At 39.8% G+C, this 26,857-nt stretch overlaps 1 protein-coding gene and 1 long non-coding RNA gene across 4 annotated transcripts in view; one reads left to right on the forward strand and one right to left on the reverse strand.

Moving 5' to 3' along the window:
* The window catches only part of Antp (homeotic protein antennapedia), a 382,224-nt gene that overhangs the window by 340,711 nt on the left and 14,656 nt on the right, over positions 1–26,857 (reverse strand). The window lies entirely within an intron of this gene.
* Positions 1–26,857, forward strand: part of LOC105664356 (uncharacterized) — a 70,181-nt gene that overhangs the window by 33,734 nt on the left and 9,590 nt on the right. The window lies entirely within an intron of this gene.

The raw sequence follows: 26,857 nt of genomic DNA on the forward strand, positions 1-26,857 counted from the left end.
TCATTGGAAAATAGTGCTCTGGGATGGTTAGGGTTGCTATCTACGATTTCTCCACTTCTCGTGCTGTTGTTAATATTTTGTTTTAATTTGCGAGGTTTAATATCGAGTCAAAGTGTTCTTCACTTTTATTAGGCAGATACATGTGAACATGCTCATATATTACTTTCCAGTATTAATGGAATTAACATCGGATATCGGATAGCACCGCGTTTTCTCATTGCAAGCAGCTGATGAAAAGTAGCAATTAAACGGGCCCTGTCTTCAGTCCTTGCACCTTACATCCTTTCTCTTAACTCTACAGTGGCTATGGGCGTTGCGCTGGACATTTTACGCAATACATCATCTATCGAACGAAATTACCACACGCAGAACCTGATAAATTAAATTTATCGAAGTAGTATACAAAATGAGTCTATCACGACGATATTTTCCTGAGTTAGCAGCAAATTCAGGACCAAAGAGATCTGATTAAGGAAGGAAATAACGAGGTGATAGAATGAAAAAACTGGCGAGAAATATCGCGCAGCCTTTCGATAACCAGAGCCGTTCGATTTTTCCAGCATCTTCGGCAAGAGCAACATAACAACAACGCGAAACGATTAAAGTGATTTACGAAATGCCGACATTTTTTCAGTCGCTCGTAAAAGTTTAACACCTGCGTCGATATTCAAACGGCGCTGAGCTTTTTATCGGTCCCATTAATCCCGGGATCGATTAACGCGCCGTTCCGCGTCGGGAATCGACGCGACCCCGAGGGTAAACAACAAGCACGCGACGCAAGCACCCCGACGACATCGTCGGTAATAACTTGCCATTACGGATAACGATAGCTGCGCGAAGAAAAAAAGAACACGCGTGTATCCTCTCTACCCTGGTTCTCGGTCTCCGTGTGTACCTGGAATCACTTCCCTCGTCGTCGCTCGCCACTGACACAAGTAGGAGGAGGAAGAAGAAAAGGAGGAGGACGAGGAGAGGTGGTTACGCGTCGAAGGCGGCCCTATGGACGGCTCGCAAATCATCCGGATGCATCATACCGCAATTACACGGCGAGAGTTCATTTAAATGCAATAAATAATACGCCACTCATTGTATCGTACCATCTGGAGGGGTAGCTTCGCTATGGATCGGGAACGATGAACTCAACCTGTAACTTTCATCTTGCCTTTTGCCGGGACGTTCAGACATTTTGAAAACGGGATTGTCTTCTTAATACCGATCATTCGCAAATTAACTGGATGAATCATTCTATCATTGATCAGTAATTAGAACATTCGGTGGTACATTAAAACTTATCAGCTCTTGTACAAAATTTTATTGATAATTTAACCTAGGATTTCTTCGGTAGCTGCGTCACTCAGAGCCAATTATTTCTGCAATGATATATGACTTCAAACTTTTATCGCTTCAATAAATTCTAAACGAATCAATTAACGATTAAAAGTTGATCGGTTGTAATGAGCGGACGGTAACATCGGGAAGCTTATTAATTAGCTTTCAGCAAATATCGTTAACTGATCTAAAAATGACGTAATATAAAGTAGGTAACACATACTTAGTATAACTGAATAATTCAAAGAGAATCGATAAATGGAAAGCGTAATTAACGTTACTATTATGCGATGTCACGTAACTGGTACAACCGGAAGGAGCCGTTTTTATGTGGAAAATGAGATGAAAATATATGGTAAGATTTTTTCATGCATAACTTCGTGCTCGAGAAAATCCATTTAGAATATTTATGATTCGATAAATCTAGTTCTAAATTACTTCTGAACATGTTTGTAAATACTACTAATGAAATGTTTATCAAATCGATCATCATGATAATAAGTTACGGCTAATTAGCTACCGGACGCTTAACCCAAGGATCCATAGCCTTAATTACCGTGTCTAGTTACATCGGTGAATTCCTGTCGATATATAAACCGTCATAATTACAAAAGAATACGACAAAAAACAGTAACAAGAACTGATGGAAATAACGACGGCAAATTAATAACGTTTAGCACAGCTGTCATCGTAAAACACTGAACATGTGGAATCCTACGGATGACATCATAATATGACAAGTTTACCACGCGGAGATGACAGAACTGACCAGATGTTAAGTCACGCACGAAATTTGATCGCTAAGACAATTATTAAAAGCAATGTACAACGACCTAAATCACTGAGCCTTAAGTAGGATGATACAAGATCTCGCTGTGTCGGTACCTACCTTATGCAATATACTGAAATAGAATCTTAAAACAATGCATAGTACAAAGTAGATAGCAACAAGGTTGCAGACCTGATAGACTCAACAGAAAGTTTATGCAAATAGGTCATAGAAAGTTATTTAGACTCATCAAATGCATACAGATAAGCACACATTTTCTCATGTTTATTATTTTCCTTGCACGATGAACATTAAATACTTAATGAATTTTCTATTAATTCACAAGCGATGCATCTGTTTCGGCAACGTTTCTTATACTAACAGGGCGTGCTTGTGCTTTTGTCTGTACTTCATGTATGCAAATGTACATATTTATTCTACACGTGCATACTCAATGAAAATGTCAAATTATGAATAAAATCATATAACAATGCATAGCGGTGAATCACAGAGGAGAATAGTTCTCTTCAGTGTATTATGCTTGCAACCTGAGTGTTGCGATATCAATGTTGTTATATAGCAACCGAGAAGATTCTGTTATTTGGGGATCTGTGAATCTTTGGACGTAGTTTTGAGTTAAAGGGCTCTTTTCGTTTTTCCTATAAGTAATTAATTCAAGTAGCGGTCGCATGTGACCACGGTAGCAGACAACGCGTTCAAGATCGTCACGATTCGGTAAACAGAGTCTTTTCTTCGGTTATTTATTGTTCCATCTAGAAGTCGAACCGTACATAAAGAGACAGCATTCGATGAAAGCAGCGCAGAAGATAGCGAGTGAGGTAACGTTAATGGAAACGCGAACGGAACAATGGACGAAGGCGGAAGGGTCACGGTTGCGCACTAGGTGAATCCCCGTACGTCGCGACGATAGTTTGTCCCCCGTGTATTTATCGTTCTAAATCTCGACTCGCTTAATGTGGTCATAAATCTGATCCACGGTCCCGGCGTCCCATCAAAAAAGAAAACGTCTGTCGTCCCGGTGAAATATTTCGAAGTTTGCAATACTCCCAGGCGAAAGCGAAGCAAACGGTACCGAGTCGAAGCCGACGACGCCAACAACGCGGCGCTCGACATTCGGGATAATTCGACGAGGAATTTGCACATTCCTGGAACGTTGCGCGCGATACATATGCAAACCGAAAGGCGACAGCGCGCGTACGAACGGCCGCGTCTTCGTTCGTTCGTGGCCTCTGAAGGATCCGGTTAACGGCGGACAGACGAGAAGCGTGGCGAGGCCCTTTGATGTCACGACATATCGGCCGACTCGATCGGCCGACGCACCCTTATAAACAAGGGTTACTCCTAAAAGAAATCGCAATAATTTATACTGTAAGGGCTAGAGCAGGGATCGCGTGTCGCCTGGTTACTACCTACCTAACCCGTACGCTCCACCTATGCATACACACGTGTTCCGAGCCGACTGTCACGTGACCAGACCGAGCATTTTCGTTCCACGCCAAGACGAGGCTCCTATGTCTGCGCCAGCTTTTGAGGAATCAATCCGCCAACTATCGACTTGCGAGCTACCATTCCTACCACTTTCTGCTTGTGTCTGTATCGAACACGTTCGATTCTATCGAACACTCCATTGCCATTTATTCAATTTCAACGTTTCATCTTTTTTTAACAAATACACGCATGGATCTATCATATTTTCTACGGCACTCAGTAAGGTTGGACTAAATGAAAATTTTGATTTGTAAAATTTTTTGTCAAAAATATTCCTCTGAATAAGGATCGATCCTCTAGAAGAGAAGACCTCGTTATAGACGTGATCTTGATAAAAACAATTAATATGTTGTAAAAGATTTTGGTTACATATGTAAGATATAATCAAATATTTTTTTTAAAACATGACAACGTTTTGCTCAACCCATCTCTTTGCTTAACTTTTTCTAATCTATTTAGAAATAAAGATAAATTCAGTTTACGAAGATTGATCACACATCATTTATGCCACCGCAATTTGAAGCTCAAAGTTTGATGAAAATGACTAGCCGTAGTCAGGCCCTCGAGGCGCGTTCGATCGGCTTGAAAAATATGGATCGCCGGAAGCTCGAGGCCTGGACGTGTGGCGTATCTTTACGTCAACCAAATGAGCCTTAAATTACATTGGAATTGGAATAATTCCAACTCTTCTGGAAGACGTCCAAGTCCCCTTTAAAATACGCAAAGCTTACAGTGTTCTCGTTAGCCGATCAAGATCCAAAATATACAAAAAAGAAGTGCAACCCTTTTAAAAATGAATAATACAAAAGAAAAATTGTTATAGCCCTCTGTTTGGGGTAATTTATGACGGCATAACTACTGGTCTCGTATCTACTATCTTAATTTACCTGTACAAGCAAAACATATATTTTATATTATTGGATCTCTATATCACGATGTGTTACTACATCTCTAGAAGCTTATACCGATCAAGGTCTACAGTTAAATCTACCTGTAAATCCATGTACCCTTGGATCTCTATGTCCATCCTTGTACTAGACTCCTATAACATTCACTACAACCCTAGATCCTTATAGCTGCAGACCTCTAAATTTCTGTATTCTTAGATCTGATCATACTGACATATTGCTAATACTGATATATTACTACGTCTATAAATTTCTATAGTTCTATGTCCTCAGACTTTTATACCAATAAATATATTTGAATCCTTGGACCAGTAAATCCGTAATTAAGGAACAGACTACAAATAACACTTTCCCCGGTAACTCACCGACGTCAAATTTGGAGTTAATTGCCAAAATCCACACTGCGAGGCGAAAGAGATCTAAGGCTACGTAGAAACCGCAAAACACCTAAGTGCTCGATAAAAAACGAATGGGAGCGACGTTAAAGCCCCATGGGTGCCGTGGCTAGGCCGTGCAGGGTGGTCCGGCAAGTTTCCGTGGCTGGAATGCAACCACGTAACAGAAATCGTCCCTCTAGATCTCTGGTTCGCTCTTACTTTTTTTTCGCCCCCGTCGAAAAGTTTTATTTTTATTGTTATTATTATCGTTATTATTTTTGGACGACTGCAGTCCGCTGTTACGAGAGCCTGCTGTGGAAGGTGGAGTTCTATCCGGCTGATGGCCGGATAGGAGAGCGGAAAGGAGGGCGACTCGGACCGGGACGTGGTGGTAAACGGGGGGAACCGACCGAGAGAAAAAGAGAGAGGGATATACGCGTGTGTATCGCCATGCATCATTCTACGTTCGTTCGAGAAACCAAAGGCCACCACGGGGTGCGTTACCTTTGCTGCTTTGCCTATGGGCGCCTCTTTGCCGTTCTGCTGGCGGAATGTCCATGCCGGACTCGAAACACGCGTGCTCTCAACAATTTGTACCATTGGACGCATGAAAATTCACTGTACTTATTACTCCTTTAATTGAAATTCGGATGAATTTGGTCAAATTAAGTCGTCCCATTAACAATGCCATTTTCTCGTTATGCATATTAGATGTAAATTCTCTTTTTCGATACATTCTAGGTAACAGAATCCTAAAATGACTCGGGTTTATTTTTAGGTTAGTTCTTTGTACAGGAGGATCATTTTTAGGAATAGTCAGTTCTCTGACTTAAAATTTATTACATAATTATTGGCACCGGTTTGTATCAGTTTCATAAGTTTCAATACTTGAACATCAGAGGAAGCTACTACGGTAGATTTTTATTTTTACATTTCGATATTTCTGCTATCCTTGAATTTATTATTATTCGATATTTCCATTATTATTCTCCGTAATATCTGATTCTACTTTAATACTTATTTTTCGATTACGAGGATCCTAAATAAATTCAAATCACTTCCAAATTTAAACGTCACTATTTGTAGAACGATAAACGGGGCCAGATACCCTTTGGTCCAAGTTAGCCCAAAAATATGTTCAAGAGAAATCGAAAATCCGATACGTAAAGATTTACCGCAACGTGTAACGGACGAAATACAAGAGACTCTTTAAAAATTTACAGCCAACAGAAAGCACCAAATTCGTATCCTAGATGCAATTGCGTTCCAAAACGTAACGAACCAAATCACCAAAAGCCATCCCGTTCCCTCCACTTAACGGCAAAAAACGAATAGCGACGAACCAGTGGCAATAAATCGTGGTTAAAAGGAATAGCAAACGTTTCGATACCCAAATCTTCGAATTAACCCTCGGACAGAGGATGCTGGGTCATTCAGGACCTAGCTTTAAATCTTACATCGAGTTATGAATGTGATACCTGAGCGACGCTGTAGTAATTATATGATCAATCAGGAGAAAGCTATTCAACTTTTATATTTCTACGAAGTCTAAGCTTCTGTCCGTTTTCTGTAGGATGACTCATTCCTGAAGGTGAAAAATTCGAACAGTGATATAGAACGAGGAAGTAGATAGAACTTTAGGTAGACCTAATATATTTGCGAATTTGTAGATCTGTAAATTTAAGCAGTTGATATTCCTCTGTTTCTATTGTACTTTGGCTCAGCATTCGCCGTGTAATCAAGTATCATTTCATTTGCTGAGCAAGGGATACGCAAACGTTCTGCACGAGTTCCCTTCCGGTTATTCGAGTTCTGGTCACACGCCATCCTCCTGGTCATCAAAAATCCTCTGCTATAGAGGAGGTCCTTCTATACTCGGAATACGAATATAACGCGGGACAGACTACAAGGGAGTTTGCGAGCTCGCAGCGTGGTACCAACGGAGCACAGGTAATGAGACGGCCCCCGACCAAGAGGAGTTGATATGCCTTCGACGACTATAGTCCCTTCACTATAGAACCGCGTGTTGCTCTATACATCGACCGACAAACCTATCTCGAACACATAATCCACCGAAAAAGGGCATCGAGGACTTTTGCAATCTGACTCACAAAAAAATCTGTTCATTCGACTAAATTAAAACATTGACGGACGGACAATAGATTCATATACTTTCGCTGATGTAATATTACAGCATCATGGCACTACCATATATTGATTTCTTATATATGTTAATTGGTAGCTTAATAACATATCACCAGCAACAGTTAAGAAACTAAAAATAAATATGTATCGAACTGTACATTTAAAATGTGCGTGCGCTAAATTTAAGCTTCAACCACTTGGAACATAAGCAATTTTAGAGTCTATTATATAGCTATTATTATACATTAGCAATTTAAAAAAAATCAAAATATTCTACACTTAAGTAACTAATGATAGATACCCAGTTCGCTTGTTTATGTACATTGATCATCATTATTCAACGAGTATGTCGGATGCAAGGGAACTTCCCATATTAGTTACATTTTTTCACGAATCATTTTAAGGATCTAACATGTTATGCAGTGAAATTATGGGCTGCCTGCTCGCCAGATTGGGTCATTTAATTTTCAAAGCAGTACTCGAAGCTTCGAGGCGGGAATAAACCATCGCGTTACAAAGAAAAAGAAAATATTACCGAACGGCTTTACATTGAAGTTAAACAACCATCTAGACATGCGTAAATCACGCTACGCTCGAGTTTCCATGATCGCGAGCCGTATTTCCTCGAAACCGCGGTTTTTGCGTACGCGTAGATGAATTTTCATAAATTATACACGTGATAAGATTCGCCTACAGATGTAAACAGCGTATCACAGTGTAACGTAATTGAATATTCCATGATCAACAGTGTTCAAATAAAATATAACATGAGTAAAATATATTTCTTTTAAGATTTATCTTGTATTTTCTGTATAACTTGCTGCAGGAAGTGAGATTGTAGAACATCGAAATTTTTTTATCTCTTAACTGTGAGATTTTGAAACTCTCAAGTAATAGCCATTTTTGAAATTCAGAAATTCAAAGGTTTTGATCTTGGACATTTTGTGACTTTGAAACCTACTAATATGAGGAGTTTAAAGATTGAACAAAAACATCAAATTTTAGAAATGTTAAAAGTGGATCTCGACCCATGTGAGTCCAAGAAACTGAACCTCAAGATAGACTCGAAATTTGAAAAAAAATGATTGCAATACGATTTTGCACAAGGACCATTTAATCGCATTACACAAAGCATTTCGTAAGACGTAAGGAATCCGGCAGCACACATGAAAACGTGAAAGTGAGAAAATAATCCATAGGAACGAACGACATTTTGCCATCCATGAAACACAAATATTGCCCCGTATAATGCAGCCGAACTAGCAGCATAACCGCTAATGAAACATCCAACTGAATTAAATTATCCGTAATCGGTCGACCGATCGGTGGTGAAGAATCAACGAACGTGATTCCATTCTTGTAAAGTAAGAGCACCTTCCCTCTTTATAGTAGGCCTCCTCGCTGCAATCGATCACGAACACTCGATAAACCAATAACATCGTCTGGTGCCGCCTATAAACATCGATTTCTCGTTCCATCACTAAGCGTTTCACTTTAATTCCCACAATTGCCACGAGCGAAACATGCTTTTCTGTAATTTCGGAATAAACCGTAACAAGGAGGAACAAGTTAATGCCGTGGTAGGAAAAAACACGATTTCTGATGAATCGACCGTACCATTTACTCTCGCACTTGCTGCCCGTAAAGGTGTAGGACTTTTCAACCGTAATCGGGGATACCTGCTGATGCGGAAAACCACAAATTGTGAAGTAATTTCAGGTACATTTGGTAGCAAAAACTTGTTATTATTATCCATGCGTCCGGCTCTAAAGTGCGATCGTGTTTCATGTAGGTACAGCTGCTCTTTTCAGTATGTACATATCGAAATGGTACTATCGGAAGATACAAGTGCTCGAGTCGAGGTCACTCTATATTTCCTTCAATTACGAAGATATCGCATGTTCTTAATCTTTCATTAAAGATGTCTAACAAATTCATCTACACTTGCTAAATCCTACATTAATTGCCTATGGCTTAGGGGATCAAAGAATTATATACTCAACAGCAGATATTACGTGATCTTCTCACTTTTAATTTATTACTTGCTCCATGTGCTACCGATTTATCACAGAATGTACTTAGAACATTCAATGATCAACGCCGTAATTTGTAACACCATGTGTCTTGTGCTCTTGAATTATTTCTAAAAAGTCCGTGGAACAAGATGCTATCCGGAATTAATTGTGGCACTTATCAAGGCCCAATTTATCTTGCGGCAGTAAGAACATTGGCGAGAGATCGCCGCTGTAACGCGAGACACGGAGTGAGAAGAATGTTGCAGGCTGTTCCGTAGGAATTCATAAAACATTCATAAAGTGGTTGAAGAACAGGGTTTTACGCGTAACGCTGTTCAGTTTCCACGGCTGAAAGAAAAAAAGAAACGAAAACGGGGATAGAGGAAGCGGAGGAGGGTGCGCGATAAGATTAACGAGACACGGAAGCGCAAACTGCCGATAATTAGTTTGAAAAAGGTAAAAAGCGGTTGGCGCCGCGACCGTTCTCCGTTTTCGATCGTGTGTGCTGCGCGAAACAATACACACGAGCGTGTACACGTGTGCAGATCGTACGCTTAACTCGCCACTCGAGAAAAACGAACGAAAAACTTTCAATACTCTCGTCGGTGTAAGTTCCAAGCTTGGTATTAGCGGCTCGTTATCTTCGTGTCTGGTTGGTCGATGGTCGTATCTAAAACGTGCATCAAATCAACGCCTCGCGTATAACTACGTCGCTTGGGGAACGATCAGGATGCGGAGGAGAGAGTCGGAAGAGAAAGAACGCGAGGAAGAAGAGCGAAAACGCGATACGTTACACCTTCGGTCACAATATTGAGTGCAACTCTTGGGTCGGCCGAGATTTAGGTGAGCCTTCTACGTGGTAGGGGAAAAGGGGTGGATAAATGGCTCGGTAGCCACGTTCCTATGGACTGCAGCACCACCCTTAAATTCGTTAAAACCGTGCTGACTTTATTTGACTGCCAACCTTTTATTTACCAACCCTGAACAACCGCATCGAAGAATCCCCTAATCTACTAAAATTCGCTCGATCATTTTCGCCCGAATATACGATTCTTTGCCATCTTCCGATCTTTCAGAGTTTCCGGCGACTACGGCGGTAATTATTTTTATTTATTTTTCTTGCACAACAAGAAAGTACCGTTAAACTGATTTGTTATCCGGTTACTAAGAGCCTCGATTCTTGCGCGTATCTCTACACGCATTTTCCTGCAACTATCGTTTTCCGCTGCAAACAGTCGCGTCTATCGCGGTCGTTAGACGAAACGGTAGCGATGAACAGGTTAAGTACGTATACGCGGACTCAGGCAGTTATTTCGCAGATTTAGTGGGCACACAAGGGTCGGAGCGTGCTGATAATACCTCGATTCTTACTCCACCCCTCTATTACGACCTCACGGGGGATGGTGCTTACCACGTGTCCAGGGAACAGATTTTTCCGAATTCCTCCACACAATTAATCCTTTGACCCCTACACTTAATTTTCTTACTATATTTCGATCTGCACGATATAACCACATTACCTCATTTTTATCAAAATTATTTCCTCTTATATAATTTCATATTACAGATTCAAATATTTATGAAATACAATAAAATGTTGAACTAAATGTTTGACTAAATCTATTCAAAAAGAAACTACAAATAAAAATAATCGACCAGAATTCAATCTCTAAATACATATTTGAAGTTAGATTAATTCAGCTCTCTTATTTCTAAATATTTAAAATGTATAAATTTGTCCAAATCAACCCTGATAAAATGTCCGAATTCTCACAAATTTAGAACAGGCCTAATCAATTTCTGACGGTGAATATCAGCAGCGATAATTTGGTTATGTAAAATGAAGTTTATGATAAATAAACTAGAATTTATCTGTCAGAGATAAACCGCTCGAACTCGTTCCAGCACCTCAAACGGAAATTAATATCGAACATCCCTTATATGTACAGAATAAAATGAAGTAACAGCATGTATAAAATTTGCAAATTATTATACGATACCGATCGACACGCTAGTGAGTTCGAACTCGAGTCGGCTGTATTCTCTATTAATTATTTAGAGCAAATTAAATCGGGGCTACCGTGAAAAGACTCGCTCCCTACTTTCATGTATCCTCCATTTTCACGAACTTACGTAAATTTTTCTTTTACGAGAATGCGGGCCCCTTGCACAACGTAGAACGCACACTTCCTACGGACATACAATTATGCAAAAATCGAGCACATTCGCGTAAGATTGAAGGGTGTAGGCTTAACCACACCTGCGAGCACAGAGCCAGACATACGATTAAATATCCGTGGCTATGGAATATAATGAGATGCGTGTTCGACTTTAAGTGGTAAGCCATGACTGAGCACCTCCGAGATGCAACCGGTCTCTCTGACCCGCTCAGCTCCATATTAGACGGTCCTCCTCGTGACTGGTTTGCTTTCCTTCTAACCTTTATCGCAGAACTCATTGCCACCAAATTTCGACTTGCTAATCTAGATCAAAGACATCCAATTCCCACACATCGAACAACATCCAACATTCTAATCGATACATACTATTCTTTAAACATTTTTAATATCAACAGACTTCATATTAGTATCTGTTGTATTTTCATTTCGAGTTAATTCAACCCAAATGTAACATAAAGCTTATGATATCAGCTGAGTTTATCGGCAAAAGTACAAGTAACACTCGCTAACATTGTATTCTTTTTTACCAAACAAAATAAAAAACAATTTGAAGATCGAAAAGAAGGCCACAGAATTGTTGAAGTCGATTTATCACAGGCGACTGGCAAAAAGGGAGAAGGATCACAGCATTTATGGTCGATGTCTGTGGTCAAGAGGGAACAGGGTCCTGTGGGCCTATGGGCCAGTGGAGGTCGCATAATTGAAGGAGTGGGGGTAAAAGCAGTGATGGACGGACCCAGATTCACCCGGAGTGGTTCTCCGCCTCGCGCCAATAACTTTCCTTCACTAGAAATGGCACTGCTCTCCTCTTGTTCGGTTAGTTTCCTTTTTCAACCACTACAAAGTGCACATACAAAGTTTTTGTGATTTTTAATGAAGATTCTGGTCAGACTTGAACCATTATATCGAATAAAAATATTCCTGAATTACAAACTAATTGTTCTTAAATAATTTTGATACACAAAATTTTGATTTCAAGGCTCATAAAAAAATAAAGTTTACTCATAAAATTAAATTGTCCTTGGTTTTTAAAGTTTAAGTTGAAAAATAAATTATTCTAGGTTTTTGAACAGCTTAATTTTACTTGAAATTTCCGAAGAAGTAATTCTAAATAATTTCTGAAGAAGTTAAACATAAATTTTGTTGAAATTTGCCTTTAAACGATTGAAGACCAAATTTGCCTCCGAACGATTGAAGAGCAAAGTAAAAAAATTATTAAATTGAACCGATAGTTGGTAAAAATATTTGGTGAACGATGAAAAATGGAGAAAAGGTGGTTCGAGCGATATGAAAAATCGAGGACGTTCAGTGACGTAAGAAGAGAGGCCACGGAAGGTACGAAGCCAGGGCTCAAAGGACTCTTGACCCATAAAACATAAGAACGAGTTCCTATGACGGGACTATCTCTCTCCTGCGGCCAACGAACAGGCACAAGAACGAGTCGAAGGTCGTCTCTGGGCATCGTGCGTCAAAAAACCGTTTCTCACGTTTGAACTCTGCCCTCGAAGCCGAAGATAGAACTCGATTGTCTCGTGTCCGTGATAATTAGTGTACCCGGACAAACAAACATGGCGGGGAAAAGCGATTAATTTATCGGGGATCGTCGTTGGCGGAAGACGGATCGTTCTTTTCGAGTTTCTCTCTCGGTTTCGACCTTGCAAACTTCTAGCAATGACATAACTTTAATAATTTGTCCCGTCGAAAGAAGAAAGAGGTATGTAATAGGGATCGTGACCCGATATAACGCGTTACGTTGCTGGCTGTTACGGTCGCTACACGTTGCGTGTGCATCCCTTGGTCAGTGCATATGTTGAAGGGTTTTAAGTGCCATTAAAAGTCACAATACACACGTAATTCGATAAGTACGTGTCCTATAAGTAACCAATAGCAACACCCCTCAGTCACACGCATTTCTCGCACACGCTCGTGTTCCCATTCTGGCGAATCGCGAGCGAATGTCGGAAATATACACGGTGTCGCCTTTAATTCTTACATTTCTCTTCATGAAAAGTGTAGGTGCGTACAATATTTTTTAGTGATTTTAAATATTATTATCACTACGTAACATAAGCACATTTAATAGTACACAGCGATTGTGAATAAACATTCTTCGCCTTCTTAAATAATAAGAATATTTGAGATAGTATAAAAGGTTCACCGTATGTATGGCAACGTCGAGCGAAGGAGTTTAACTGGGGAAATCGCGCGCTTCCGATTGGTTGCACGAGAAGTAACCAATTCCTGAAAAGGTCCGTACATTCCCGAATTCGGTTATCGAATGACGTCTGCACTTGAACATTTTATCGGACATTTACACATAAATGATTTTAACGTGTGTCCGTGTAATTACTTCAAAAATTTATGCAATCTCCCAATATCTTATCAACTTTTCAACGTTGCAAAGCAAATTTGTTTATCGATTTCACAAAATACATAAATGTTGCAATAAAAACCCGCCTACTAAAAGTAGTGTCAGTGCGCCGAAATTACACAACATTATAAGCAATGACTCGATTACTGTATCATGACAAAAAGGTCTAAATTTATTCGACTGAAACTGTTTCCTTCATTTTGATAAAAATATAAATACGACAAAATTGATTACATTGAAGTATATTAATAAACGACTGAACCTCGGGATCCCTATTTCCGATTACAAAGGTCAGAATCAACTGATCTTTCTTTCAATATGGAGCACGTCCTTTCGAACCCTCCTTGCAACGAAAGTCGTCGCACGATAAAACATCCACCAGCTACTTGGCCAACCGATAAAAGAGCAAATAGAAGGTGGCTTTATTAGCATACGATTGGCACCGTCCATCTTAATGCCCCTTCGATGTAAACCCTCTTCCCTTTTCCTACGCTTCTTTGTCCCCCTCGCGAGTGCTCGCATCTTTCGACAATGTTTATGCCCGTGTTTGTCTATGTTTCCTCGTGAAGGCCGCACGCGTCTTCCAACAAACGAATCTTTTTACGATTTTTCACCTCGGAGAAGGGAAAGTGCAATTGGGAGTGAGAATTCTGTACTTTAAAATGATGGGTGCAGGAAATTTTGTCATTTTCATAGTTTTGGGCTTTGAAGTTTTGGAACTTTTATATTTTGCAATTTTTTTAATTTTTGAAAATGGCAAAATTTTAAAAGGAATTATGAAGAATTAGAAGAAACAAAATATTATAAGCAAATGGAAGGAACCATAAAAAATTATAAGAATCAGAATTACAATTTTATAAAGAATCATAAAAGAAGTCCATCATTTTTTAGGTATTTTCGAATGCTTCCATATTCGATCGTAATTTCTTAATTTAGGTAACAACAGCTTTGCGTAATAGCGGAAGAGTCGAACATGCTCCAATTAATAATTTGCATCACCGAAGGTGGAGATTATAGAGATTGATAGTTAAGGTTGTTCATGATTCCAGCGATTGACCAAACGTTAACCTAGCGCGATCAAAGGAAAGATGTTCTCATTCGAATACATCGTATTATTTCGATGTAACCAAAGAATCAAAATGTTCAATCATGCAAATTGCTTCCTATATCGTTGCCTGTGAACTCCGTTCTTCCGAAACGCTTACTACCTGAAATGACGAAGAGCACGCTATTATCGCGGGCATGCTTAGTTGATACCGAACACCCTTACTGGGTCAAGAGTTCAATAAAAACGTTAATGAACGCACGTTCCGTTCTTTAGACGAACCGTGGCATTACTGTGCAAGTACTTATCGTAATGATCGTCATTATTGTCATCGAAAGTACTGCTGGAACATTACTTTCGCCGTAACGAGTTTAACATGGCCGTCCACGATCTTGAGAAAAGATCCATCGTTATCTAATAATCTCATGGGATATTACTCTCCTTTTTCATTTAAATATTGCTACATTCTTCGATCAATTGCTTCGAATAATTGCAAAGATATCATAGCAATTGTCATATAAAATTTGAGCAGATCCCGCTATTATCTTAAGAAATTTACAAAATGGTATTAAGAATCACTACCATCTTCATTTTGCATCTACAAGCTTTAAAACATACATAAATAAGAAACAATTACTGCTATTTTCTTTCGATCTGCATGTGAAACTTCCGTATTAATTGTATAAAGCCTGTCACGTTAAAATAAGATTAAGATAGCGAGCATCAACTTGGAGTCATCGCTAGGAACAAGATACGAACGCAACAACGAAGCGCCACTGATGTTAATTCGTCCCGCTTCCGTTCTACACTCTTCATTAACCGTACTCCTCACCCTCCTTTTTCTTGTAGCAATTTCCATACTCCTGTGCGAATATAATGCATTAAGATAAGCAATCATTGGCTATTAATTTATAACTCCCTGCTTCTACATTGGAACGATAACATCGGAACTTATGACGATGGTTCGTAGCGAACTGATTTTGATGAGAATATCCATCATAATTGTCCGGAACATGACATGAAAATGCCTATGAACAGTATAATATAATAAACTATATCTACGGAGGATGAACCACACAAGTCGTAACTACCGAGTTGTAGTACATATGTAGACATATGTAGTACATGCACTTTTTTTATAGATGACGTTCTATACATTTCCGAATCACACCGTTAGGATTCACAAGTTACGTAGATAAACTTCTACACATAGAATGTTTTAGTTAAAAAAAAGTGCAGTACAAATGTCTGTTAGAACCCCTTAGTCTTTCAATGTTAGAGAAACTGTGTCGTGTCGAAGTGAACTAAAAAAGACCTAAACGTAAAATTGAGTTATGTCAAATCGAAGCATCTCGAATTTAATTGCGTAAGTAGAGGATATGAATTGGGTATCGCTTTCGCTCACATTGCTGCACGCACCGTGCACATGGGTGCCTATTAACTTTCGATATGCACTCGATCACTGATTGCTGCCGACATGCATTTGGTCTAAACAAAAGATAAGCTTTCACCAAATACAGAAAGCGTCGAAACGCCTAATCCAGTTCTCCCTTTCGCCGTCCAGCGAGCTGTGAACAATCCGAAACTCACGAAAGAGTCGGAGAACTCATAGACACACAGGGTAGTCTTGTATTCCATCTAAACGACAAATTATACTTCTCAATGTTTTCGAGCAGCGTTAAATCACCGTGGCCTTCCAGTTTTTTGCAAGGGAAGGTCGGAGAAGACGTTCGTTCGCTCGCAGCTGGATTAAAGTAATGATTCTTACACGCGTTCACGATTTACGCTCGCTATTTCTCCTTCTAGGATGAAGAAGAGCCACTGTCGGCAGTTTGTCCCGTCTTCCGCCACGCACTCTTTATTACCCTGTTTCTCGGCCACCTTTCTCCCTCCATCTTCCTCTTTCTCGCTCAACTAGCATCGTGCACCCGCGATTCTGTACAAGTTCAACACATTTAGGGGGTTATCGTATTATGTCGAGTCACGAACTCGTTATAGCACGGCAAGACGGATCGGCGCTATAAAACCACTTGGTTTCAGTTTAACCAAAGGGTGCACACGATATAACTGGTTTACATTTTGCCGCCTTTTATGTTCCTCTCTTTCTCGCCACTCCGAGCCGTCTCTCGCCCTGCGCCCCTCTTCCGTTGCGCAGGGAAATTTTTACAAGCACACCAAAGCTGCCTCGAGTCTCCTCCAGATACCATCGTACTCTGGCAACGGATCCAGGAAAAACCGTGGATACAAGATACGGTAACAGCTGAGAATCGTGAAAAGCCGAGGGCAAGGGACGCGATAAGCGCGCAAAAAAGCATTGACGTTAACACCGATAGTCAGGTGTTTGTGACTGCTCTAGCTTCCGCGTTGTCATTTTATTCGGATATCGTATACCAATTATACAACCACAGTTCTACCGAGTGAGTGGGCATTTTTTAAATGCGAGAACCTGCCAATAAGCGACAACGTGAACCGATTGACAAAACCGAGGTCCGAAGTAATTGCGGAGGTTTCAAAAATTGTTTGCAAGTCGAATATGGTAATTCGGATCGCAGAAGGACATCGTACAGCAGAAAAATCGATTAGAAGCAAATTTCAAGGCTGGAACCGCCTAGAACTTCTCTGAGACCGTTGTTAAAGAACCTCCGAGATGCGCCTACCACTCCCGCGTTATCGAAACGAAACCAGTACTTTCGTTTCATGCAAATTTCAAGTTCCATGGACAAATTGCTGGGTCTGTTGTTGGCCGAATGGAAACGAGTGGCTTGGACCGAGTTACGATTTGCCCGGAGGAGGAACAAATTACGCTCCAACCAGTCGATCCGAGCACTCGTTATCACAATAACGATGATATTCGTCAAGTACGTCGATTTGTCGTATGCTCGAAAAGGATAACTTACCGCGGAATCTCGTGTGCGTTCTGTTCGATAATAGACGCTGTACAAAACGTGTGAACTGACGGGGAAGCACAATCGAGAGCGACGAAATCGAGCGCATCGAACGAAGAACGTGGGAGAAGAGCCGACGAAAGGTGTAATTTCTGTTACGGCGAGTAAAGTAATGAGCAATCGACAATCTGAATAGCAATTTCCAGGCGAGACTACCCCGTTGCCCACCTTGAAATGTGCCGTCAATCTATAATCATACGAGAGCGTTCCTACGCGTATACATTCAACTTGCGCGAACGTATTTAACCCTTTAGATTATTATATTACAGTTCTCCTCGCTACTGTAATGAACGTCCCTTTTATACTGCACCCAGACCTCCTGCAGAAACAATACTTTTTCTCCTTTAACCTGTGGTTAACCGTACTCCATTCTTCCTACAAAAAATACACTTTCGTTATATCGCCGCGATTACATGAATTTCGTGCACATTAGACGCGCTCTTCGTATCCAAATAATTAATGCTCACATTTTTCATTTTAACTTGAAACTTTTTACGTTTTCACTTTGCCGGACGGTAATTGTAACATAGAAGTTAATTGTGGAGTACGTTAAACGATGTTCGCGAACATAATTCCCTCGGTAATATCCGCTAAGTATAACAAATAACATTTATAAGGAATAAATAAGTACTTGTTAGATTTCTTAAAATGAGCGGCTATGAAATATTACACTTATAAAAGTTAACCCCGTTTTTAAACAGATAGTTGCTTACAGTCATTTCCTTCAAAAGCGATTTTATCAGCACCATCAACTATTATTTTATCATTTTACTAACAACATGCAAATTTCCTTTGTAACGTTTGAAAGCCTGATAAGATAATTGATTGTTACATAAATTTGCTCAGCATTAGTTCAACATAAACGCTGAAGTCGGCGATGAGTAACACGATGCGCTAATATTTATTAGTTTCAATTTTCCACTCCGTATTCTATGAAATTAATATGTTATAAATACAACCTAGAATTTTGTTTAATACCTATCAATTACTGCAATATATTAGCTGCTGGACAACATGTAACAACAATTTGAATGCAAATTTATAACATTCTTCGTTTCCACTTAGTAACCTCAAATTATTATTTTAATTATTATTTTTTCAATGTACAAACGTTTAGTGTTAAAGAAGTTTGAGCTCAATTTTAGCATCCTTTATATCAAAATTGTCTACAAGACCATTATAACGTTGAAATTAATTGACTCTGAAGTAAACTTCTGAATAGATGACATACACCAATCTTTTATACTTCATATAAAAATAAGCGTTCACAATTAATCAATTATTTCTAATTTTTTCTTGTGTACGTACCTCGTAAGGCTTGAAAGAGTTAATAAGGTATTCAAAGAGATAAAAAACGCCCAAAGCAAGTATTTGCAGGGTTTCCGCGATACGTATAATTTAAGAAAGGGTGAGATCAAGCATCGAAATTGGCTAGCGAAATGTAGAACGAGAATACCAAATGGAAATCGATCGTAGCAACGATCACGAAATGTCAAAGGCAGTAAAAGAAGGAGCATAGTGATTGAATGCAGCACGCGTTCGATGGCGGCTGTCCGACGGGAAACGTTCGACTGTCTGCTCGGCGAAATTTCAGCCCCGACTCGCATAATCGTGTAACGAGGAAACCTGGAAGGTTGAAACGCAATTACTGAAATTGCACGCGAGCTTCGGATGCAAGATTAATCAATAATTGGCAACTTGTTGAGAGAGAGAATGTCATGGAGCTTTGGCGGGAAAGGTTTGCTTCGTGCGGACTGGTTTAGACGAGTTACCCTGCATGGTTGATAGGTGGAGAAAATACTTGTTTACAGATAGTGGAGGAAGAAACGTTTAAGTAACTGTATGAAGTGTTTACAAGGTAGATCAAGATGTACCTGAAGATGCATTTCGTGTTTTGATTGACATATTTAGTGCATGTGCAAACTTCTAACTAAGGAAGAATCTTCAGATATTTCGGTGGAAGTGATTTCATTTATTCAAATGCAAATCATTATGTTAGTCGAAGTGTCTCAGTCAAGATATTCCTGAAGAAGAGTAACTAAGAAACAAACAAAAAGATAAAACCATTATGATAACCTAGAGGACCTGACTGTCTGTCTAGAGCATCTACTTGTTAAACTACAAATCTTGTTGGTCAAAGTGCCTCATAAGGTGCTCCTAAAGATGTCTTTAACATCTGTAGCACCGTATCAGGTGCATCTAAACGATATATAAATGAATTTCAATAAGAACCATCCGTCGAGAACTAAAAGAAAAGAGAAGACCTGTGCCATGTCCAAGATATCCACTTACAACTTTCGCATCCAACTTAAATTCATAAAACACGGCATCGGCGCATCGTTAGATTCGGAAACACCTCATACGCGTCAGAAAGGTGAGTACGAATGACGAAGCACGTGCAGAGCCTGGAGAGGTGGTTCCTAAATAACAGAGACCACCCAGTCCCGGTGTTACGTAACATTCGCGATCGGGCAACCACCGCTTCGAGGGTGTACTACTCGTGAACGAACAAAGCTGATGAACAGGATACGGATTATCGCTAGTTTGGCTGTAGTTCCGGCCGGCCTGATTCGGATCTCGTTCGCGAAACCCGTTTGTTTCTCTTCCTCTGCAACGTTCGTTCGTTCTCTGTTTCGCGCATGTGACGAACGCCACACGCTTCTCCCGCGACTGCACTCGCGCGCGGCGAGGATATCGCGCGCACGCCGTCGTAAATCCTCGTGGGCGGAGCGTGAATGCGTTTGCGTTGATATTGTCCAAGAATTTTCTGTGTACACGCTAAGTGTGGACCGAATTTCTTTGCTTTGGTCCACACTTTTTTTCTGCACCGTCAATCATTAGATACATGCCTAGGAATTTTCTCTGGTGGGAAACTAGAGATTCAGATGGATTCACCGTGATCGCGTTTTTTTCTTCGTTCTTGAACAAAATGACCGTCAATCTACTTCCAGTCTTCTTCAGTAGAATGGTCCTAATTACCGGTGTTTCAAGAATAAGCGGAACGGTGCAATTGTAAATGACTCCATCTTGATCTTCTTGTTCGCGTGACACAAGGCCTCTTTTTGTTCCTTCTTCGACAAGATCACCCTAATGATGTACGCCAGATTTTTTACTATCTTCGCAAATGAGCGAGGGATAAACGCATCTACAGGACAATGACTTCATCTTGCTTCTTGGTAACGTCAACGTTTTTCAAACATCCTTCTCCGCATCAATAACTATTTCTTCTACTTCGTAGAAAGATCACAGTCGGAATGCAATCACAAGAAAATGTCTATCTTCTCCCATTTTCTTGAAGAGGAATATTCTTCAACTTGTTCATCCAGTATTAATACAACAATAATCCGAACAAATCATTTCCCTAAAGTTTGAACATTTACCAACAGGTGTTCCCTTCATCACAATCATCCCCTCACAAATCCACCGAAATAATCACAAGAACCAAGAACAATTTAGAAAACATAAACAAAATAATCAATGAAGTTGACCCTATTCCGGAAGAGATCAGATAACGAGTCTTCACCCTCTTCCCGAAGAAGTCACCCTTCCGCACTATCTACAACCCTAAACGAATGCACCAAACTTGTCACTATAATAGAGATTGATCTAAATCGAAGATAAAGAGAATTTACAGAGCAACGGCACGTTGGAGCAAAGAGTGGTGCGACGAGATGTCGACGACGGATCGAGCTCGACTGGTCAACGCGAGGAAGGTAAAACCCGGAAGAGGTCGGTCCGCTTTCGGTGGCGGGCCTGACAGAAGGTAAAAGTAACAGTTATATTCATTGTCGTAGCCGGGGCGTCTCGTTTTATGACTTTTGTCCCGTAAAAAAACTAACGGTCCGGTCCGACAGTCCTGTTTATTGGATTTTCTAACAGAGTAGAAGCGTATCAGGATAACCTTAGCGAGGGCTTAGCCTGACTTCATCGTGGAACCGTTCTTTTTCCTACGGAACGAACACCGTGGAGGACGAACGTGACTACGCGACCATTTGCCAGTTTTATTGCGGGTCCAGGCAAATTACGACGCTACCCCGGAACTTTGGCGTCTATTTTCTACCGTACCTTTTTGACCGGGCCGCTTTTTCTCCTCTGATTCTTCTTTGGGCAAATAGTCGGATGACGTAATAAAAGTTTAACCTCGATCGACTAACGATCTGCATGGAAAATTTACGATCGGTCATACTTCGAAATTCGAGACGAATTTGAGGTAAATTCGGGGCAGTTTTTAGTCCCATCAAAACATCGAGACTTCGAGAGCAGAAAGTTACTAATGACTTAGAGAGTTATTTAAACTACCAAGATGTTGACTAAGTTGGAAGTTGAAAACAATGGATAATCGTTTCGAAAGTATCGAAACGCGATCATCTTCGGAAACGAGGTTTCTACCTCGACGTTTCGATTTCCGTTTAAAGTAAATACGTCTCGCCGACTGTTCTAGTATAAGGCTCGCGCCGGGTGTAATATATAATATGCGGTTAGATGCAAGACTACTTTTAACCGCTGCCATAAATCAAATCGGCTGCGTGCATTCCTAGAGAAAACCTGCTCCGGCTAGGGGAAAAAAGGATGACCGTGCTCGTTCGAGAGCTCGCTTCGCGTCTAATCAACTTACAGGTCTCGCTTTGCAAAGAGAGCCTTAGATATTATCTGTCTTCGTCAATTTCCATCAAAATGGCAGATTGCTGATCGAAAATCGTGAATAAAATTATTCAACACCAAACTACACCCACTCGATGTAACTAACGAATAAAAATAGATATGTATGGAATCTTTTGAAAAAAAAACAACTACTTTGACTTTTATGCAATTTACTTCCTTTTAACGATCGATTACGCTAATAATATATGTTCCTATATAATCAAATTTTTCTTTGTAACGTCGGAATTTCACAGATTATATCTGTGATCAAAATAAGTGATATGCTAATAGTACAGTAGATCCTGTTATATTGCCATCTTTAAAATTCTACGCACGTTAATGGCCGCTTCTCTAATGGTTTGGTCATGGTTTTTCATGAATAATCCGTGCACCGATTCCCAAATTTGGAAACACTGATCTGCTACTTTGCTTATCAATGAGCCGATTAAAAGAAACGCGCAAGGAAATCGCATGGGTCGGTAATGGTTCTGCAAAGAAGCAGAAAAGATCGATCAAACGAATTAACTCGATTTCCTTTTACCCAGCTTCGATAGAGGGGATATCTATATATGGGTTAATTGGAGCGTAGCCCGAGGCTTGGGCCGTCCAAGCGGCCCTCGAAGTCATTTTTAGAGGCCCTTATGCGGCTTTCTTCTCCAACAAAAAATATATTATACATCCCTTCTTCTCGTTAAATGGCTATATCGCGGAAAATGTCGACTGCCTTTGTAAGGCGCTAAAAACACACGTTCCTATAGAACCACAGTTTCTTCTTTGGCTTAATTAACCATTTCACGTAATCGGGACATTTATCAGAATTTAAAAATTAAGATCTTTGAATTTTATTCGGAGGAAGAAGAAAGTTGAAAAATTCGCTGTCAAATTATAGCCTTCTGAAGCAGAAAGTTGTGGAATGCTTTAACCTGTTAAACGTGTTCAATTACTTCTCCTGCTTATTCTGTTATTTATGTAACGAAATAATCACGATTGATTCTCGCTGTATTGGACGATGGTGAAATATCTGCAAGTCACTTCCACTGATCTGTGAGAAATCAATTCGATAATTCGGTTAAGTAGCGATTTGAGAGTATACTCAAAATACTTTCTCCTTTAATATGTTAAGTGTCGAAGAATCTCTGTGTGTTGGTTTATGAAAAATTGATACGAAAGTGACAATATACCGGGAGCATACAACAATAGACTGTTAGGTTGCAGGTAAAATTAGAATGTCCTAAGTGGTACGCATAAATCAGAAAAGAGATTTATTAGTCTGGAGCGTAATTCTCTAATGTTTCAAAATATTAGGAGCATCGAGCTAAAGAAAGCAGCAGCTCGTTAGAAAATGTTCAAGGTCTCGCGAATGAAACTAGATGTACGACACGCAAAGAAGCCAGGAGCAAAAAAGGAGGGAAAGGAGAGGAGGGTGGAAGAGAAAAATCATAGAATGCCAAGAAAGCGACAGCCGTACGGTAGCCGTAAATTTCTCGAGCTAATGGTGCACAACAAACGCTTGTCCGTACCTAAGCTCATAATGTCCGTTCACGCCGGCCTAATATCGTGGCCTGGCGTTTAATAAATATGTCGCGACGGTAATACGTCATAACTTTTCCACGCGTCGCGATCTCGTGCACACGCACACACGTATACGTACGAATGCGCGCGCTCGTGCGCGTACAGGGGACAAACACGCGAACCTACACGACTGGCTAGCACCAGCGATGTATTACGCTGATATTCGTTGAACGGTTACCCGCGTAATGTCACTGAGTTATATGGTTCTTAAGCGAGACTCTTAATCGCTGGATAACGTTGTCAGCTCTTTCTCTTTCTTTCTACGATTGTCGGTGCACGCACCGTGTTTGTACGCATACCGATAAAACAAACGCGCAGTGTCTCGCGCACGTGACGAATGCGTAATTTCGCCACGGACGAATGATTGTCGTACGTTTTTAGTAGCAGAAAAAGAACTCCAAGATTAGCAATAGCCCGCCCCTCCCTCTCCAGCGAGCCCCACCGCGTTACGGCGCCGTGCACCGTGTAAAGTATTCATTGAGTCGAAGCGTAAAGCCGATGGCCGTGATTCATGCATCTGGAATTCAGTGGCGCTTCGAGAAAATTAATTAAACTTCAACTGGCTGATCGAGCGATTTCACCGTCTGACGTGATTCATTTTTTTCCTACGTATACTCCTGCAAGGATAACTTCTTGGCCGACCCACTATGTCTGCGGATTTTAACTCCTTCCTTACTCCCGTAATCATTTTACGAGCCACTTATTCGTAATTTCGGTTATTTTGCTTATTTTCATGTTCTCGGATAATACTCCACCTGTGTGGTTTTACATTAATTCAACTTTCAATCTTTATAATATGTCAAACTTGTTCACTGGTTATCTCCAGAAGGAACCTTATGAAAGCTATTAATAAGAAAATATTTATTGCTCTTTTCATGTAGAGCATCCCTAAAATATTATTTATTATATGTGAGATGATATCTTGACACTCTACTAGAAGTTCAACTTCTTATTTTCTTTAGTTTACATCTTGTACGACCAAATTTTATGTACTTCAATTCCTAACATATTTTTCCAGTCAGGGTACTTTCCAGTCATGTCCCAGACTAAATGTGTTATAAGACAAAATTACGAGCAATTTAAAAACCATCATTATTTTTATCGTCTTCATCGGTCCAGCTATCTAATTTATTAATTAAAACTTTTTCTTCTAGAAACTATAGAAAGTCTTGCTGAACTTAAAAGAATGTAAATGCACGTAACTCGCAGCGTAAAATAAGCCCCTACACATTGATAGATCTTATCAGAAGCAAAAATCTTGGTATATAATTCTGAACATAATTGGTTAGCAATTATTGATCAACAAAAAAATGCTTAGCAAGTTAAATGTCAGGAAAATTCTATGCAACTTGATCGCGATGCGAGAACACAATTTCTGTTATACAATACTTATTATGATAAAATATTATATAAGATGATCGCGTTAATCAAGTATCATACATTATGCATTCACTCTTTGTGCGAATAATTATTTCAAGATCAATGTTTCAATTAAATTACTCGGTAAGTACTTATCGTATTCGAAATCATTTTTTCTTTGTATTATAATTACTTGATTAGGCATGTCAGTGTTCTTGAAGAGATTAAATATACTTTGACGTATACTTACTTGGCTCTACATGACCCTGTCTTTATCGGGCACGTCAGCTATCGCAATAATTACGCGCGATATTAAAAAGACATGTTCAGAAGGCTTGATTATTTCTACGTGCGTTAATTTCATTTATACAGTGATGAATATCGCTTACACGTGAGGTCTTAAACCTCTTCTGTTAACACCTCGTATATCTGTTAGAAATAGATGAACGAATGGTGAAATCGTTTTTATTATTAATGCCGGACCGGCACGATTAGCATAGCCTAAGGGTAATAACGGTTGTACACGCGTTCGCGAGTACGCGAAGAATACGGGCGACCTGAGAAGAAGCATTTATGCGAGCGACCGCTTAAAAATGCTGAATAGAATCGTTCATCATCAGACGGTATGACGGGAAAGAGGCGGTAAAATTAAGAAATTTTCGTTCCGGCGTGCAGCGACGATCGAGCAATTATTTGAAAAGGTCAAAAGGTTTCAGCTGGGATAAATTATGTCCGTCGTCCTTTCCCACCCGCGTTGCCGGTCAATAGCTACAAAATAAATGGGTACGCGAACGTTTCGATTTAGTTCCCGCGCGAACAGACGCGGCGCTGTCTGACTTACGCGCTCGACAAATAACGAACGATCTGTGCCCTCGCAGGCGCACGCGTATCTACCTATGGAAAATTGGCAAAAAACCATGATAGAAGATGCACTGCAACCCTTTTTTCTTCTGCCGGAATATTACTCTTAATAGCCAGAGTGAAATTAGATTTCCAAGACTTTTTGTTTGGTAACTTTCGTTAATATTTCTTATTTGAACAATATCGATAGAATTATATTAATAATATTAGTCTGACATATGACAATGTTAGTCTGAATCTATCTAGAATATTTTAACAAGTATTTTAAGCTACAGAAATATTTTACTTCTAAATTTGTGAATTAAGAAATTTGTAAATGAGGCAATCGATAAGTGCGAACATCATTAAATTGAAAGCTTTAATGTACACCGTGAGATTCGCAATCGCGTTGGTCGTATAGGCGTTTGAAATTTCGCTGCAGTCTCCATGGACTCCATGCGCTATAATGGTGGGGGAGCGCCATTAGTGTGCATGGTAGTACGTGTGAAGGGGAACTCGCTCAACGGGCCATATAAAAGGTTAGCCATATAGGGAAACTGCACTGTAACTCTATCCTCAGCCTTTTTAAAATATAAAATACAGGCGATAGGATAAAATATACGTTTCTCGGCAATTTCATAAATAAATTGCTAATACGTAATCCATGGAATAAAATTTCAAAATTTGATGCATAGAATTTATTAAAATATAAAATAGGAAATAAAATACTAAAAGCTATTAAATATACATTTCCCGCCAATTTAATCAGAACTTGCTCACAAACGACACAATCTAAAAGATTGAAGCCTACAGTACTTCAAAAAATGACAAGAACATAAAAAATAAAAATTC

Source organism: Megachile rotundata, chromosome 1 (genome assembly GCF_050947335.1).
Source record: "Megachile rotundata isolate GNS110a chromosome 1, iyMegRotu1, whole genome shotgun sequence".
NCBI lineage: Eukaryota > Metazoa > Arthropoda > Insecta > Hymenoptera > Megachilidae > Megachile > Megachile rotundata.